The 17,740-nt window shown below is 42.1% G+C and overlaps 1 protein-coding gene across 5 annotated transcripts in view; it reads right to left on the minus strand.

Annotated features, from left to right (window-relative positions):
* The window catches only part of Mrtf (Myocardin-related transcription factor), an 814,655-nt gene that overhangs the window by 561,823 nt on the left and 235,092 nt on the right, over positions 1 to 17,740 (minus strand). For 2 of the 5 annotated variants that reach the window (XM_067147015.2, XM_067147010.2), the window contains exon 3: positions 5,075 to 5,137. The exons of 2 other annotated variants lie outside the window; for them this stretch is intronic. The gene's annotated coding sequence lies outside the window, so the exon portion shown is untranslated. Of the gene's footprint in view, positions 1 to 5,074; positions 5,138 to 8,110; positions 8,262 to 17,740 lie in introns of all 5 variants that reach the window. One more of the 5 variants, XM_068227570.1, reaches the window with a different exon arrangement.

Raw genomic sequence — 17,740 nt, forward strand, 5'->3', positions numbered from 1 at the left:
TTGTGGTACAATGAGTTCTTGGTTCTTGTGACTTTTGATGGTCACAGTACACATGGATCATTTTACTGAAAGATGGAACGATTCAATTGGATGGAAATGTAGTAAGCTGTTTGGCCTATGCCGACAACTTAATGGTAAACTGCTTTGAAAGTGCACAATTTAATATTTTGGAGCTTGAAAATAGATGCAATGCGTACAATATGAAAATCTGCATTTCCAAGACTGAAGTGATGTCAGTAGGGAAGAAAGCGAAGAGAACTGCATGTAAGATTGGGAATATGAAAATGGAACAGGGAGATCACTTCAAGTACTTAGGACCTGTATTCTCCCATTACAATAGTAAACTACGTGAACTTGAAATCAATGTGCAGTAAAGCTAATGCAGTGAGTTCACTGTTGCGATCAATGGTATTCCGTACAGAAAAAAAAAAAAAAAAAAAAAAAAAAAAAAGGGCGAGTTCTCGGACACGAAATTATGTTAACATGGGTCTGGTTTAGACCGACTTTGCTGCAAAGGAGTGAGAGCTAGGTTAGAATTAACAGACATGAAAAAAGCGAGAATGATCGGTGGTACAAATAAGTGGTAACAATGACAAGAGGGTACTGGAAATGAGAAGGGGATGTTAGGAATAAACTCGTCTGATGAAGCTGTACGCAGAGACAGACTTCGGTGATAGGGTACATGAGAGGCGAATGGAGAAAGTTAAGTTACATAGGAGAATAATGGACTTGGCCGTGGAAGGTATGAGAAGTAGGCGACGATGATTAGATTCGATTGTTAATAATAAAATGATAAGAAGTGTCGAACCGAACGAGGTCACAGAGCTAGTTAGAACAGAGAACTGTGGAGGTGTTTAGTTAATTCAAAGAGACTTACATACTGAACGCCGAAAGGCACAACAGACTTTTTTTTTCAGTTTGCTTTATGTCGCACCGACACAGATAGGTGTATATCCCGAATGCAGGCTGATAGCTACGTGACCCAAACCGCGCACTTGCTGGGTGCACAACAGTCTATAATGAATATGTATGTATGTATGTATGTATGTATGTATGTATGTATGTATGTATGTATGTATGTATGTAACAAACCGGGCGAGTTGGCCGTGCGGTTACGGGCGCGCGGCTGTGAGCCTGCATCCGGGAGATAGTGGGTTCGAGCCCCATTGTCGGCAGCCCTGAAAATGGTTTCCCATTTTCACACCAGGCAAATTGAGGCCACGGCCGCATCCTTTCCATTCCCAGGTCTTTCCTATCCCATCGTCGCCATAAGACCTATCTGTGGCGGTGCGACGTAAAGCAACTTGTAAAAAAAAAGTATCTAACAACACAGTAGTCAACAACTGAAGTGTATGTGGTAGAAAGAAACACCAGTCCATATCATTTGTAACGCACGCTCCAGACTCATTTGTCTGATTCGTGATTGTTGTGCTTCAGATCAGCAGCCCCGTTATAAGAAAGAACTGAAGAAGGAATTAATGTATCGGGTAAGGAGAGTGTCCACGGAAGCTAGTGCCACCGAGGTAATAAAAGAACAAGAATTAAACAAGGGAGGTCGGTGTAAATACCTGATACTGGAAATGAGCCGGGCATTAGGAAGTGAATGCTCTACTGTACTAATACGTGTTGTGGGTTTATATAGCGTGCATTGCGAAAATGCTTATTATTAGGCATCAGATTTTAATGACTTAGTCCGACTCGTTGGCTGAATGGTCAGCGTACTGCCCTTCGGTTCAGAGGGTTCCGGGTTCGATTCCCAGCCGGGTCGAGGATTTTAATCGCTTCTGATTAATTCTTCTGGGTCGGGAACTGGGTGTTTGTGAGCGTCCCATATTCGTCTTCATATTCAGAAAACATACCACACTACCAATCACCATAGAAACACGCAATAGTGATTACATCCCTCCATGTAAGGTAGCCGTCAAGAAGGGCATCTGGCCGTAAAACAAAGCCAAATCCACATGTGCGACGCAGTTCGTACCCGCGACCCCACAGATGTGGGAAAAGCGGTAGTGAAATGAGAAGAGATTTTAACGACTTAATACCCGTCTACAAATTACCGGTGAATGATAAAAAACTTATAAAATACGGCCGAAAATGAGCCGAAAGGACCTCAAAATATGATAGAAAGCATTTATGTATTCAAAACAGTAAATATGTACGTTGTTCATATTACCCTTCAATCGTACAAAGGTGGTTTTGATTGATAAATATCACCAAATAAGTAAGTAACCGAGCAGAGCGGCCGCCCGTGTTAACCCACAACAGATATGGACCCAAGCTCTGCATTCAGAAGACGCGTGGGTTCGAACCCCACCGTCGCCTGTTCTGAGAATGGTTTTCTGTGGTTTCCCATTTTCATTTCCAGGCAAACGCCGGTACAGTTCCCATTCATTTCGTCTCCATTAGCTCCTCAACTGAGGTTGGCGTCAGGAAGTGCATCTGGCCGTTAAAACATGTCATAAATGCATCGCACCTCATCCCGACCTCGTATCAAGAAACGCGAATAAAGGGTATACAAACAACCAAATTAATTAATAAATTAACAGAAATAAATACATAAACATTTTATTCTGGCGCTGTCTCCACACAGAAGGTTGGCGATATGGCCGATATGGAGTAATTTGTCCTATTTTGCGATTCCCGTATTAGAATTGCCGTATCGTGGATGTCGAGCCACTGTCGGAGGTTCCACGTCCTGGATAATCTCCTCTGCAAACCTCCAAGTTTCCCTTCTATTATCAGAAGTTTCCCTTCTATTATCAGCTGTATTAGGCTGCTTTTATCCTTGCAGGCGATATGACCAAACGGGCTGCTTTCCTGCGTTTCGCGAGTGACAATCATATATTATTTCAGTAGTATAGAACCCTTTTGCGGCGCTCACAAGTAACCGATCGTGACAAAATAGCATTTAAAATAAAGAGAACAGACATTAGCAGTCACAAATTGCACTCTCATTTCATAAATATCGATCATTTCTTAAAAAAAGGAGTTAAAAAAATTGTACGAAGTGTGCGATTTGCAAATACTGTTCCTGTAGGAAAATACGCGCCATCATTGCTGTCCACTTCACATTTTGGCTGCCGGGACGCCTGTTTTATGTCATTATAATATTCTGAAGCATCAGTTAAGAAAAGAATGATAGTAAAACCAAAAATTACTTCCGGAACATTCACCAGTACAATAATGCACTTGTATTTGCTTCCGTTCAAGTGGATACCATAAATATTCAAAAATCAAAGATTACATTAAGTAGTAAGTAAGACTGTCTATAGTCCGCGCACCTTTTAGCGATATCTTTTTGTACGGGTTGGGGGAGTAAGGAGGGAGCACTCCCGGTTCCGGTAATACTGCCAAAAGAATGGGTATGAAATCTGAATTGAATCGATAATATGATCGATCGATATGAATTTTCTAAACCTTTATTATCTTAAGCCAACAACTGTGTCATACGGACATTATATAACATTATATAACATTCCTCGATGCGAATCTTGTTCCCAGCATGAATTCTATAGTTTGGCTTTGCTATGTAAACAACAACAGTTGTAGTACGTAAAGTGTACGCCAGATGTCGCACAGCGATGCACAAGCGATTCATAGTTTGTGTTTCAAAGGTTGCCAATACGAATCTCGAAGATACCCGAGGTCGACCTATTCAGCACTAGAGTCTCCATGTATCGCTAAAAGGTGCGCGTACGGTAATACTGTACTGATCTGTGTATTCCGTAGTTCACCAGCAGTTCACCAGGGGGCTGCACTACCACATACTTTACGAACATGCGAGATTTCTCGCACGCGTCCTCTAGTACTTCACATAATTCCCCACCACAACGGATTACCTCCTCGTTGGTGACGTGGTCTCTAACATTCTACGGTACATCCACATTTCAAAGGCTTGCAGTCGGTTCACTGACGAAGCCTTTGGAGTCAATCCTTCGACATCGTAAAGCAGCACGGGTAAAAGCATAACACTTCATGGCAAGCCAAACGTGTTCCGAATCGGATGTCACGGGTGCACACAAGATGTTTTAATGAATGAATCAATTAATGGTCTAGACCTCAAAATTATAAAACAGACACTAACAGACACAAAGTTCAGAGACAAATTCATGGGGGAAATCTCAGGAGACGGACGTACTCTACTCCTCTTCAACTATATCCTCGAAAACATGATTCAAGAATGGCGCAAAAAATATTAATCCTCAAAATTAATAAAGAAATCACATTAGACAGAGGGGAAGTTAGAGATAGATTGCCTAGTATTCGCAGACGACGTAGCAATCTTAATTTGAGACTTCCAACAGTTTAAAAAAATGGACCTCCTAAAAGAAACAGCGGATAAAGTCGGTCTCGGGTATCACTAAAAAAAAAACAGAATTAATTACCTGCAAGAAACAAGCACCAAAATACATGGCGACAAAATTTAGCAAAATCAAACGAGCTCGGCAGTTTAAATACCTCGGTGAAACAATTCAGGAAAACGTAATCGAAACGAAACCCAGCGAAATTAGATGCAAATAAAAAATGGAAACAGAACATTGACTCACCCCACAAAAATTACAACAAAAATGGATTTCCAAACACACAAATCTAAGACATATTATAATACGGTCGTTAAATCAGAATGTCTGTGTGGATCGGAAATGCTTGTCTCGAACATCGTACATACTGAGAAATCTAACGCTATATCATACGGAAAATTTTAGGCGCGTAACTCTCAAGTGACTCAGAAACGAACAATACACCGTGACATTACGAAATCCATATTAAAATAATCAAATTCATCAAAAGAACGAACCGTAACAAATAGTTGAATTTTATAGCAAAAGGAGTAAAACTAAGCGAGACATTATGAAATGGACCGTTGAAATAAAAAATGAATTTAAATTGACAGGAATCACAGAAGGGAGATCCAAAATTCACAAATGGGGGTTGACCGAAGAAAATGACCGGAGATTACTTGGGCCAAAGAGAGAGAAAAATGCCCACGACAAAAGAATGAAGAAACTGAGGACATAAAGGAAGGCAAATCAACACTTCTAAATACTTTGTGTAGTTCTAAATGGCTTACCTCCTCGGATGTCACGGTTGCACACAAGATGTTTTAATGAATGAATCAATTAATGGTCTAGTCCTCAAAATTATAAAACAGACTTTAACAGACACAAAGATCAGAGTTAAATTCATGGGGAAAATCTTAGGAGACGGATGTACTCTACCTCAAAATTATAAAACAGACACTAACAGACACAAAGATCAGAGTTAAATTCATGGGGGAAATCTCAGGAGACGGACGTACTCAATTTCTCTTCAACTATATCCTCGAAAACATAATTCAAGGGTTCCTAAACCCTTTCATTAAGTTACTGAATGAGTTGGTGAGAGGTGCGGGGCGACTAGCTAGAAACTTGGTAGGTTCGAACTTCAACAGCAACAGTCATGAAGACGGTTTTCCGTGGTTCCCATTTTTCCATCAGGCAAAAGCTAAGGCTGTATCTTCATTAAGGCCACGACCGCTTCCTTCCCAGTTCTTGCCCCTTCCCATCCCATCCCATCGTCGCCGAAAATTACCCGAAGTTAGTGCGATGTTAAACCAATCATGATAAAGAGAACCATAACAATCTGTTTTATTATTATGTCGTATCTTCCCGTTAAAACATGCCATATAAATTCATCTCGTCTCTCATCCCGACCGCGAATCAAGAAACGCGGCTAGGGGACAGACAAACAAACAAACAATAAATAAATAAATAAATAAATAAATAAATAAATAAATAAATAAATAAATAAATAAATAAATAAATAAATAAATAAATAAATAAATACATTAAGATACAGCTTCAGCATTTGCCTGATGTAAAAATGAGAAACCACGGAATGATCCACGTCCGGATTTGACTGAAAATTTCTGAGGAAAGTGAATGCACAAACTAGACACAAATATTCTCAAAAGTTTCAGTGAAAATCTAAATAATACTAATTCCATTGAAGTTCTGAAATTTACCTCCAAATTATTACAACTTTTTTTAAAAATTTACAAATGATATGATAGTGATTATTGTTTCAAGGGGAAGGGAACTAACCAACCCACACCTTTCTTACAATCATCTGCGAAATAACATGATATTCACTTATGTTAACACCTAATATGTATCATCATAAGTAGGTCCCGGAATTTTAGGTGTTACCCTATTTTTCCTCGCTATTTAATTTTTTCTTTTGCTATGGGCTTTACGTCGCACCGACACAGATAGGTCTTACGGCGACGAAGGGATGGGAAAGGCCTAGGAGTTGGAAGGAAGCGGCCGTGGCCTTAATTAAGGTACAGCCCCAGCATTTGCCTGGTGTGCGCTATTTAATTAACAAATCTCTAGGCACGAAGGGAGTTCAATATATAATGCATCACATTTTGTTTCTAAAAGCACGTTGGTTTTATTGAGGATTCAAATACACCATTTTATTCCCCAATCCTTTTGCTACAATATCCTATTTTTCAACATAATCTCCGTTCAATGCTACGGCCTTACGCCACCGTAATGTGAGGACCTGTATGCCTGCATGGTACCACTCGACTGTTCGATGTCGGAGCCAACGTCGTGTTGCATCGATAACCTCCCCATCATCTACGTAGTGCTTCCCGCGGAGTGCATCCTTCATTGGGCCAAACAGATGGAAGTCAGAAGGAGCAAGATCGGGACTGTGCGGTGGATGAGGAAGAACAGTCCACTTAAATTTTGTGAGCTCCCGTCAGGTGCGCAGACTTGTGTGAGGTCTTGCGTTGTCGTGGAGAAGGCTCGCCGTGCTTTTGTCCACTGTCAGGTCTCCGTAGACATTCTGCAAGCGCCTATGAATACCTGCGATGCTCTGTTTTCCGCCAAAAGAAACTCAATAACTGCTTTCTGGTACGCACCTCCGTTAGTGACGTCATTTTGGATAATAGTTACAGCGCTGGCACCTATCGGAAATTAATGAAATGACATGGCGTACGGCTTTTAGTGCCAGGAATGTCCGAGGACAAGTTCGGCTCACCAGATGCAAGTCTTTAGATTTGACTCCCGTAGGGGACCTGCGCGTAGTGATGAGGATGAAAGGATGATGAAGACGACACATACACCCAGCCCCCGTGTCAGCGAAATTAACCAATTATTGTTAAAATCCCCGACCTTGCCGCAAATCGAATCCAGGATCCCTGTGACCAAACACCAGCACGCTAACCATTTACCACGAAGCCGGACGGAAATTAATGAAACTCTACGAGACTAAGCGGCAATATTCAAAGATGTCCCAAACAAAATACCAATTTAAAAAAAAAGAAATTGGCCGAAAAATAAAATGTGTAGCATTATATATTGAACGCCCCTCGTATATATTAGATTCACACTTCTTGAAGCAGAATATGTGAATTTAATTGTACCTAGTAATACCTAAATGAGGGGTTGACACCTAAAATAACCTAAATAACTGTTTTGCCTTCTTCAAATGAATAATGCTATGCTTCCATTGAAAATTACCGTAAAATTATTTCCACCACTGCACCAGTCGTCCACAAAGAACGCAGCAGACAAAAAGCGTGATCAATTGTTGATGCAATAATTTTCCAACTTTAATTGTTGTATTGCAAAATAATGTCTACATTGAAACATAGATTGCTACAGATTGAAAACTTTACTACGGTTGGTCGAGTAGTCTTCTGTCAGGCATGCTCCGAGCAAGTAAGTTTCGCGAAAGTAACCTAAAAACTGCACTGTAATACCCTAGCACGATTAATGAAGTATAATTAAGATTGCTAGTGTAGCTAGGAGAAATAAGTCGAGCAGCAACAGTAAGCAAACACTTATTTCTTCCACAGTTGGCAATCCTGAATATAACTCTAACTTTCGCCTATAGCAGATGTTGGGACGCAAACGTCCCATGGACCGTGCTAATTAACCCGGCCATGAAAACATTCTCAGAAGACATGAATGGCCGCATCCACGAAGCAAAATCTAAAACCTAAAAAAATACCTATTTTGTAAAGAAACCTAAAATGAAGCTTTATACCACCTAAAAGTCCGGGTCCTAATCGTAAGTCAATTGATACCCAAATTAGTTATGTAACATGACGTACCTCCTTTGTCGTTTGGGAACTGCCTAGTGAGGCGGTAAAGATGGGCTCAGTTCTCCCAGGACATGGGTTTGATTTCCGGTCAGGAAGTCGAGAAATGTAGAAGCGAGATTACCACTTCTGGACAGGCACATGGCCTTGAGGATCACTCAGCCTACAACATAAATCAGTAGCAGTTTAACTCCTGGAGTCAAAGGTGGCCGGGTATAGAACTTATTTCACTATCCTATTTATTATCGAAGTAATACATAACGGAAGCTTTAAATGTTCACTCCTTCACAGTCAACCACGCTCTATACAGATTGTGTGTGTATGTTTGGAGAAACACGACCTTTGACGTATTTAAAAACACCCACAGAACTCCTAAATCCGACCTAGACTCTAGCAGCGTTATCAAAACAGGATAATTTTTTTGTTTACATCAGATTCCAAAGGAATGGCGTTCTACATAACAACATTATCAAACGAAAACTTTTCACCCGAATTAATGATATTCGTAGATGTGACGTCATCATAAGTACTACGGAGATTGTTAGTCCGAAACTTCGAACTGCTGCAACTTCTGAGACGGCCTCGCACTACTTCCTCCCAGGAGGCCCTGGGTTCGATTCCCGGCTAGGTCAGGAATTTTTACCTGGATCTGAGAGCAGGATCGAGGTCCACTCAGCCTACATGTGTTACAATTAAGGAGTTAACTGACGGCGAGATAGTGGCCCAGGTCTAGAAAGCCACGAACAACGGCCAAGAGGATTCATCGTGCCGACCACACGATACCTCGTAATCTGCAGGTCTTTGGGCTGAGCAGCGAACGCTTGGTAGGCCATGACCCTTCGGGGCCATTGTGCCATGGGGGTTGGTTTGGTTTTGGTATAACTTTTGAAATTAAAATCTAGAGAAACGAGTGAAGGCTCAGGAATCAGGACACTCTTTCATTAGGGAAAAATATATTTTAAAAATGGAAAAGATATCAAAATTATCCACTGCATCGAAAATATGGCTCTCAAAGAGGAAATACAAAAATCAATACCACAAAAAGCAGAAACAAATAAATAACAAACTAACGTCTAAGGAAAAACCGAGCTCAAACTGGAAGGCTGAAGCGTTCGGCGCGCCATCGGAGCCACTAGGACTACAGAACTGAGTATTTGGTTCTAATATTTAAGTTCTAAAACGGCTTTAACACGTGCGTTTAAGTCCGCATTGAAACATTGTGATTTTTTTCTTTGAATTTTAATGAATGACTAATTTGGTCAGGAGGAAGGGATCGCTGAATAATAGTACTGTGTTTTATGACGGTAATGATAACATGATGATGATTACAGTAATAATAACAGCCAAATACAAAGACAGGCGGCGAAAGCGGGCCATCAGATCTACTTTCAAAAAACAGTTCATAACGAACATCGACCTCGGCATCCAGAAAATCGAGATGGGAGAGGGGGAATAAAACGGACTGAAATGTTGAAATTGATTACAAGCAACTTCCCCCAAGAAGTGTCGAACCAATTAACCACAATAAAAGGTGTACAGTGTGTTTCAGAATGCAGTGGTTTGGACTACTTCAAGTACAAAATGTCATATAAACATGGGCGGAATGTGTGTGTGGAACAACAACTGTTTATATGGGACACATAAGAACAGCCTCTCAAAACGTAGTACGACACACAAACGATCTACCGATGCGTTTATTGATCACAAACCAACTGCATTAAATTTTTTGTCTTTGGGGATGGTTGAAAGCGAAGTCTACAGAAAAAAAGTTACCAAGAAGAGAGTTACCATGGAGAGAGGAATTGGTCCCTCTCACTACGCACATTCTGCCCCCATACACGACCTCCGACAAGCTACACGTACTAGGCCAAGAGACCTGAGAAATGTAATGAAGTCAGCGGTGGGATTTTTGAAGATGTAATGCCAACTATTTCAAAGGACGTAGGTTGTTGAACCAATAAATCTATCGGTAAGTCACTTGTGGTAAACTGTTGCACATTACGTAGGGTTTTGCGTCAATCAATCACTTCTGTGTCTAATTATCTTTGTAAGGTTATCCTTGTAATTACACACTGTGCAAGTTGGACACATGTTCATAACACCTTTTCTTACTCGGAATCGTCTACTGTATACTACTATCTCTCGACATGTTTACGATTCCTCCTGAAATAACCCTGCATATCCCTCAACGTCAAGCTTGGATTCTACTGCACGGTCGTCCATCCAGAGGCCTTATACGTAGTTGAATGTCTCAAAATGAATAGGAAAGGTCTGAAGAGTAGTGGTGGTGGTGGTAGTGGTGATGGTGGCGGCATTCTCCAAATCCACGTTCAGTACTCATGGAACACTCTTGACACGGTAGCCCGTGGAGAGCCCAGGATCCGCACTAGTGGTGGGGACGGAGCGAGTAGAAATGGAGAATAACTCGGTTGTTGAGGTTACGTGACGTCACAGCGGAGCACCGATTCAACTCGAGTGCTGGGTGCTTCAGTAAACTAGGGATGGGCTGCGAACGGAGTCGCGAAGAGTCGAGACTGCTACCTCTGGAACCGACACTCTCGACTCCAGTGTCGACTCCACTGATGCACTAACGCCATCTAACAACTATTGTCGGAACTCCTTGGAATTATTGTCCCACATTCCTCTCTCGGTAACTTGTGATACGATGCACACAAGATGATTATTAGCCAGCAAACATTAAATATTGTTTCGGGATATTATCATCGTTAGTGTTAATGTTGTAGGTCTATTTTGGCGACGATGATAATGATGATGATGATGATGATGATGATGATAGTAGTGGTAATAATAATCTGACAGTATACGTTTACATCATCGGCTCTATGGTGTAGTGGGCAGCGCGTCCGCCTGTCAGTCGGCGGCTCGAGGTTCGATTCCCGACCGGGTCACGGGCTTTTAATTGTAAATGATTAATACCCCTGGCCTGGGGACTGGATGTTTGTGGCGTCCTTGGCGTTCCTTTATATATTTTTTTTAACTTCAATGACGTAAAACAGAAAAAAGGCGAGTGCTTAGAGTATGATTTTACAACAAATATTTTACCAATCATTGTGCGTCATAATACCCGCCTCCGCAGGCTGGGGAGACCCCGGGATCGAATCCGGCCAGGTCAGGGATTTTTACCTGTATCTCAGGTTTCGTGATGACTATGAGGTAGAAACCAGGCCTAGAAAGCCAAGAATAACGGTCGAGAGGATTTGTCCTGCTGAACACTTCACCTCGTAATCTACTGGACTTCGAGTTGGGCAGAGGTCACTTGGTAGATCAAGGCCTAATAGGGCTGTCGCGAAAAGAGGCTTTTGTGTATAATAACATATTCTGACAGAATAATTTTCAATAATCGCCAACGTGAACTTGAAGTACATAATACAAACAACTTTCATTTACTACTGGAATATTATTTTTATACAATAAATGTTTCACCAATTGTTGTTTATAATAATGTATTATGACAGAATCGTAAGTAATCGCCAATATGAAATTCAATTACATTATAACAAAACACTGACGAGCGTATTACGTATGACAACAATTTCTTATCAGTTATCGCTTATAATAATAATAATAATAATAATAATAATAATAATAATAATAATAATAATAATAATGCAACAAGACTTAACGTGGTCCTTGACGGCCCCAGCGAATTATAATGAACACCTACAACCTGTTTTCCAGTCAATGACCGGGTCAGGAATGGATTGAATGAAGCCCCATCGTGCGGCGAGGATAGGAAATGTGCCGGCTGCCGAAACCTGCCGCAGTCCACTCGGGCAATGATTAATGAATAATGAAATGATATTGGAGAGTCTTGTTGGAATGAAAGATGACAGGGAAAACCGGAGTACCCGGAGAAAAACTTGTCCCGCCTCCGCTTTGTCCAACACATATCTCACATGGAGTGACCGGGATTTGAACCACGGAAACCACCGGTGAGAGGCCGACGCGCTGCTGCCTGAGCCACGGAGGCTTTTAGTGGTTTAATGCACGTTCGAATTATGTTAGTGGATTTACCCATATTAGATTTGTTTTCATCGTTCATGTGCAATTCATCATGATTTACCATCGATATCTGTTTATCAGTTTCCTGATCACGACAAATAAAGGCGTGAAATTAAATGCCCGTGGTCAGCTATGCCGATACTTTCTGACTTGACACGTTTAATTTTAATTCAACTACATCAATGCGCTCGTCGTCTTCGTTGACGACACCGTACTTCATTCTACAATACTCTTAAAAATCCCAATGGGCAAATGAGCAGCAACATGTAATACAAGTTTGCTTGGAGTCGGTGAGGTTTCATGCGAAGCGACCGTGCGGCCCCGCAATACGCATCAGGTTAACTTGGAGTCGCGAGGCTTCATGCGAACCGAGACCGGTGTTCGGAGTCGATGGAGTCGACGCTCTCGATTCCGGGCTTCAGTCGCGCCCATCCCTACAGTAAACCTTCCAACCAGGCTACACTCGCAACACCACTGTGCTGTTGTTCAAACTCCAAACTGAGACGTCTGTTCTATTTGTATGTTTCCTTACACATACTGTACATCATTGTTTAAAGTTGTTGCGCTATATTTTCTATCGATATTTGTAATAAGAATCCTCCGTGGCTCCGACGGCAGCGCGTCGGCCACTCACCGCTGGATACCGTGGTTCAAATCCCGGTCACTCCATGTGAGATTTGAGCTGGACAAAGCGGAGGCGGGACAGGTTTTTCTCCGGGTACTCCGGTTTTCCCTGTCATCTTTCATTCCAGCAACACTCTCCATTCTCATTTCATAGCATCTATCACTCATTAACAAATCACTTTGGGAGTGGCGACCCCATCGTACTAATAGCCTATATCTGCTTCATCCAATACATCTCTGACCCGGTCATTGACTGGAAAACAGGTAGTAGGTTTTCATTTGTAATAAGAAAGAAGCAATAATGCCACGAAAGTCCTCCCAAGCATGGCAGTATTTTACTAGCAGTCCAGGTAGAAAATCCGCTACTTGTAAAATTTGCAATCAAATCTATTGTACAGGTGGAGGAACGTCAAAATTATGAGATCACATAAAACGGGCGCATCGTAAGGACATGATGGTACAAGATACAGTTGCACATTGTGAAAGTAATTCCATTTCTACGTATGGAAGAGACAGTGCAGGAAAAAATAAGTTGCATAGGAGTTTGACTACTTTTGTATGCGAAGACATGCAGTCACAGAGGGTTGTAGAAGACAGAGGATAGAGGCAGACCTGTAGCTTAGATCCCTTCCAACAGATCGAAGATGAGCTAAGCCACCATAGCTCAATTGGTAGAACTACCAACGCGAAATCGGGAGGTTGTGGGTTCGGATTCTACTGGTGTCCGGTTGGCCATTTTTGTTCTATACATAACATCTCACCTCATACCCGACCCCGTAGGGAAACGGGACAAGGGTTGGACAAACATCAAACATAACATCTCTCAAAACGTACTATATATACGTAACACGACCTAATAGGTTGAAAGTCGATTTCGATTACAACGCGCTCGTGAAAATTAAATATTCATTGACTCTTAAGTGAACTTGCTCTTGCTTACCTTAGCGTACCTGCTACATATGTGCCCGCATTGGAGGTGTTTTCATGTGCTGGACAAATTCTTTCTGATCTAAGGTCGTCGCTTTCTGCAAAACGAGCCGAAACTCTGATATTTCTGAATAGAAATTCCTCCTATATAACACTTGCTCCATGCAATGCAAAACACTAACGGTACTTTTCCCATACTCTCTGTGTACAACGTGTTGGGTCTGATTTTAATGCTTGTCACAAAATGAAGAATTGAGTTAATTTGTATACTTTACTTATTTCCATTACTGATGTTATCTTAACATATTTGTCATTTAACTCCTTACTACACAGTCATCAATGAAATGTTTGATATTATATGGGTTTAGGCACATTTCAAAGAACTAGATTTCGTTTCGTCAATTATCACATTATGGAATACGGTATGTTTATCCATAGGCATTAATATTTATTTTATTCATTTATTCATTTGTATGTTTATTTCTTTATTTATGTCTAGTTGATATGCCTCATATTAAGTACAGGTTTGTAATTACACCGTTTATTATGTTGTGTGTTAAATTTATTTTACGTTATAAAAATTGTGCAAATAACCACTAATAGAAAGTACGGAGCATAGTACAACTGATCATAATTGATAATCTTTTTTATAAATGTAAACTGTAGCTTTGAAGGTCAATATAAAATTTAAATTTACCGCTATAAAGTTATACTCGGTTCTGTACTCGATTTAGCCGAGTAATGGCGTCATAGTACTTGCTCCGAACCGAACCGCTCCGTCCCCACCATTAGCCCACACTACTTCGGAGATGGAATGAGGCATACGCCTATATATCATCTATATATCACCTATAACCTGGCCACAATCAAATGGACACAGATACCATGTCTTGCGCATCCTGTGGTAAACTGTTACTCACACAACCACTACGAGGTCTGACGATATGGCAGTCACCTGTTACGAGTCACGAGGGTTGGGACATATGGCTACAATTTCCTTCGCATGAATGCGGGGATCTATCAAACAAATGGAAATATACAGGGGGGGGGGTGATACGGAATGTATGAATAATGCCGAGTAGGTCTACCAGGTGTAGGATATAAAGCGAGGAAACTGTCAGCCATAGAATCATTTTGTTTCAAAACGTTTATTCTCAGAGAGTCCAGTAACCTTTACGGTAAACCCTCAAAGTAGTCCCCTAGATTGTCCACAACACACTGTCAGCGATGCGGGAGACGTCGGATACCAGTCGCCTCACTCTGTGTGAATTTTGCAATCTCATGTTGCGCAGCCTTGGCAATATCCTCTCACGCCCAATCCGTCTCCCACGCAATGGTTTTCACTTGGGGGATGAGGTCAAAATCGCACAGAAACCAGGTCCGGTGAGTGTGGCGGGTGTACGAGTACTTTGCAACCCCAGCGCAGATGTTGCCTCCATACAGCCTTTGCTGCATGCAGCCTGGCGTTCTTATGGAGAAGGATGGCATTGTTGAGAAGATCCGGGCGTTTGTCACTAATGACACGACGTAACTTCCTCTGCAGCAAAGTTCTGTAGTATGTTGCTGTCACCGTTGAGCCGTATGACGTGAAGAAACACGCAATCACACCCCTGACGTCGTAAGCCACACTGACTGTCAGCTTCACGGGAGAAGGGTTTTGCCGGAAACTCTGTCTTCCTGGTGTGATCCTGCATGACGTCATTCTTTAGACTGGCATTTGAACTCTGGTTCATATGCCCTCCCCAAAAATCCATCCACGGTCACTATCTCCCCCCCCCCCCAGCATTTGCTTGTCTCCCTACCAACAGTGTACCAAATGGTCAGAGCATATGACATCGTGACCATTTCTACACGTCAGTGAGCGCACGTGGCACTCGCCGTATTGCAATTTTACGCAGATGAAGATCTTCCCTTAATATGCTGTAGACGGTTCGTTTTTCAACGCCTGTTTCGCCTTGAAACTAAAGTAGTAATCATCATCTGCCCACGTCCATGCACTGGGTAATTACTGCACCTAACATCAGTCCGGACACTACCAGGTCGCTGCTTGTTTCACGTCCGTTCTGAAATACTGCTACCCAGCTTGGAAATGTTCGGTAGGGAAGGGCATTATTCCCCACAGCTGCCATAAGCTATCTATGACATACTTTCGCATTGCGACCCCCGCGAACGGCCAGTTTCATGTACGCGCTGTTCTTCTGTTCTTGCCTCGTCACGTCCATTCTGCAGGGAGTTTGATTAACTACTGCAGTCCCATCGCCCTGAACGTGGTACCTGTCCAACGCGTCGCCATCTGTTTCCACGTACTATAAATATGAGACTTTCCAAGACACACTGCCATTGTGGGGCCGATGACCTAGCTGTTAGGCTCCTTAAAACAACAACAATCATCATCATCATTGCCATTGTATGGTAGCACTGAGCAAATGTGAGGAAAGAATAGTTCCCATGACTTTTGTACGCACCAACCCTCCGGGCCGACCACAGCGCCACTTTTCCAAAACGGCAGCTATGCCTAATTCAATTGCTCATCAGTGTAATGTCTGTGGATCTTTTCTGTTCTGTTCCGTCATTAATGGCATACACAGATTTTGCATTTGTATAAGTCAAGTATCCTGTTATATTTATGTGAAGTTTTCTTATTACAATCTACAGTACTTTACGACGCACCGACACAGGTAAGTCTTATGGTGGCGATGCTGGGACAGGAAAGGGCTAGGAGTGGGAAGGAAGCGACAGTGGCCTTAATTTAGGTACAACACCGGCATTTGCCTGGCGTGAAAATGGAAAACCTCCTTCAGGGCTGCCGATAGTAGGGTTCGAACCCACTATCTCCCGAATGCCGCATAGCCACTTGTTTTGGTATGTCAAGAAAAAACGTATGTTAAAATAAAATGTAATAGTTCTGTTCCGTCGCTAATATCACGTAAACCGAGCTCGATAGCTGCAGTCGCTTAAGTGCGGCCAGTATCCAGTATTCGGGAGATAGTGGGTTCGAATTCCACTGTCGGCAGCCCTGAAGATGGTTTTCCGTGGTTTCCCATTTTCACACCAGGAAAATGCTGGGGCTGTACCTTAATTAAGGCCACGGCCGCTTCCTTCCCACTCCTAGCCCATTCCTGTCCCATCATCGCCATAAGACCTACTGTGTCGGTGCGACGTAAAGCCAATAGCAAAAAAATATCACGTAATAATTTTGCATTTGTGCAAGCCATGTATCCTATAATGTCTAAGTGGAAAGAAAATTTCTGCATCAAATTTCAATGTAATTATACGGTTTTGTTAATAATGCCACATAATGATATAGCAAATGAGTAAGTCCAATGTGTTCTTAAGTATATGTAAAACAAGGGGAAAAAAGGCCACTTCTCGATATCTATGTCTTGGGCATATATACAACATGCCTAGCGTACTTGTATCTGCAAACTTAATGAAGAACAGAGCCCCACCCCTGCTTTTCTTCTTCTTTTCTTTGCTATTTGCTTTACGTCGCACCGACACAGATAGGTCTTATGGCGACGATGGGTCAGAAAAGGCCTAGGAATGGGAAGATAGCGGCCGTGGCCTTAATTAAGGTACAGCTCCAGCATTTGCCTGGTGTGAAAATGGGAAACCACGGAAAACCATCTTCAGGGCTGCTGACAGTGGAATCCGAACCCACTATCTCCCGGATGCGAGTTCACAGCTGCGCGTCACCCCTGTTTTTAACCACCTCCGACATCCATCACGTCTCCTTCAACCCGCCAATTATCCTGGCCTGAGAGAGAACGTTACCCTCTGCATGGCCGCTCCCACCCCCTCAACGTAGTGAATGAAAACTTTCTCGTACGTATGCCGTTTGCTGGTGTTTTAGGTTCAATAGATTGTGCACTCGTAAGAATCCTATCACCTGGAGACAAGAGAGCTTAAATACACCGCAATCGGAAGGGATATTGTTCTATAAGTTCAAGTGGAAAAGATCCTAACCTCCAAATCAGGGATAGAGTTACTAGATGGCCAGGTTCTGTAAACGACAGTATGATAGTTAATAATCCTATATCGGAGGACGGTATGAAGTGGGGACAAATT

The sequence above is a fragment of the Anabrus simplex genome, chromosome 5, assembly GCF_040414725.1.
Source record: "Anabrus simplex isolate iqAnaSimp1 chromosome 5, ASM4041472v1, whole genome shotgun sequence".
NCBI lineage: Eukaryota > Metazoa > Arthropoda > Insecta > Orthoptera > Tettigoniidae > Anabrus > Anabrus simplex.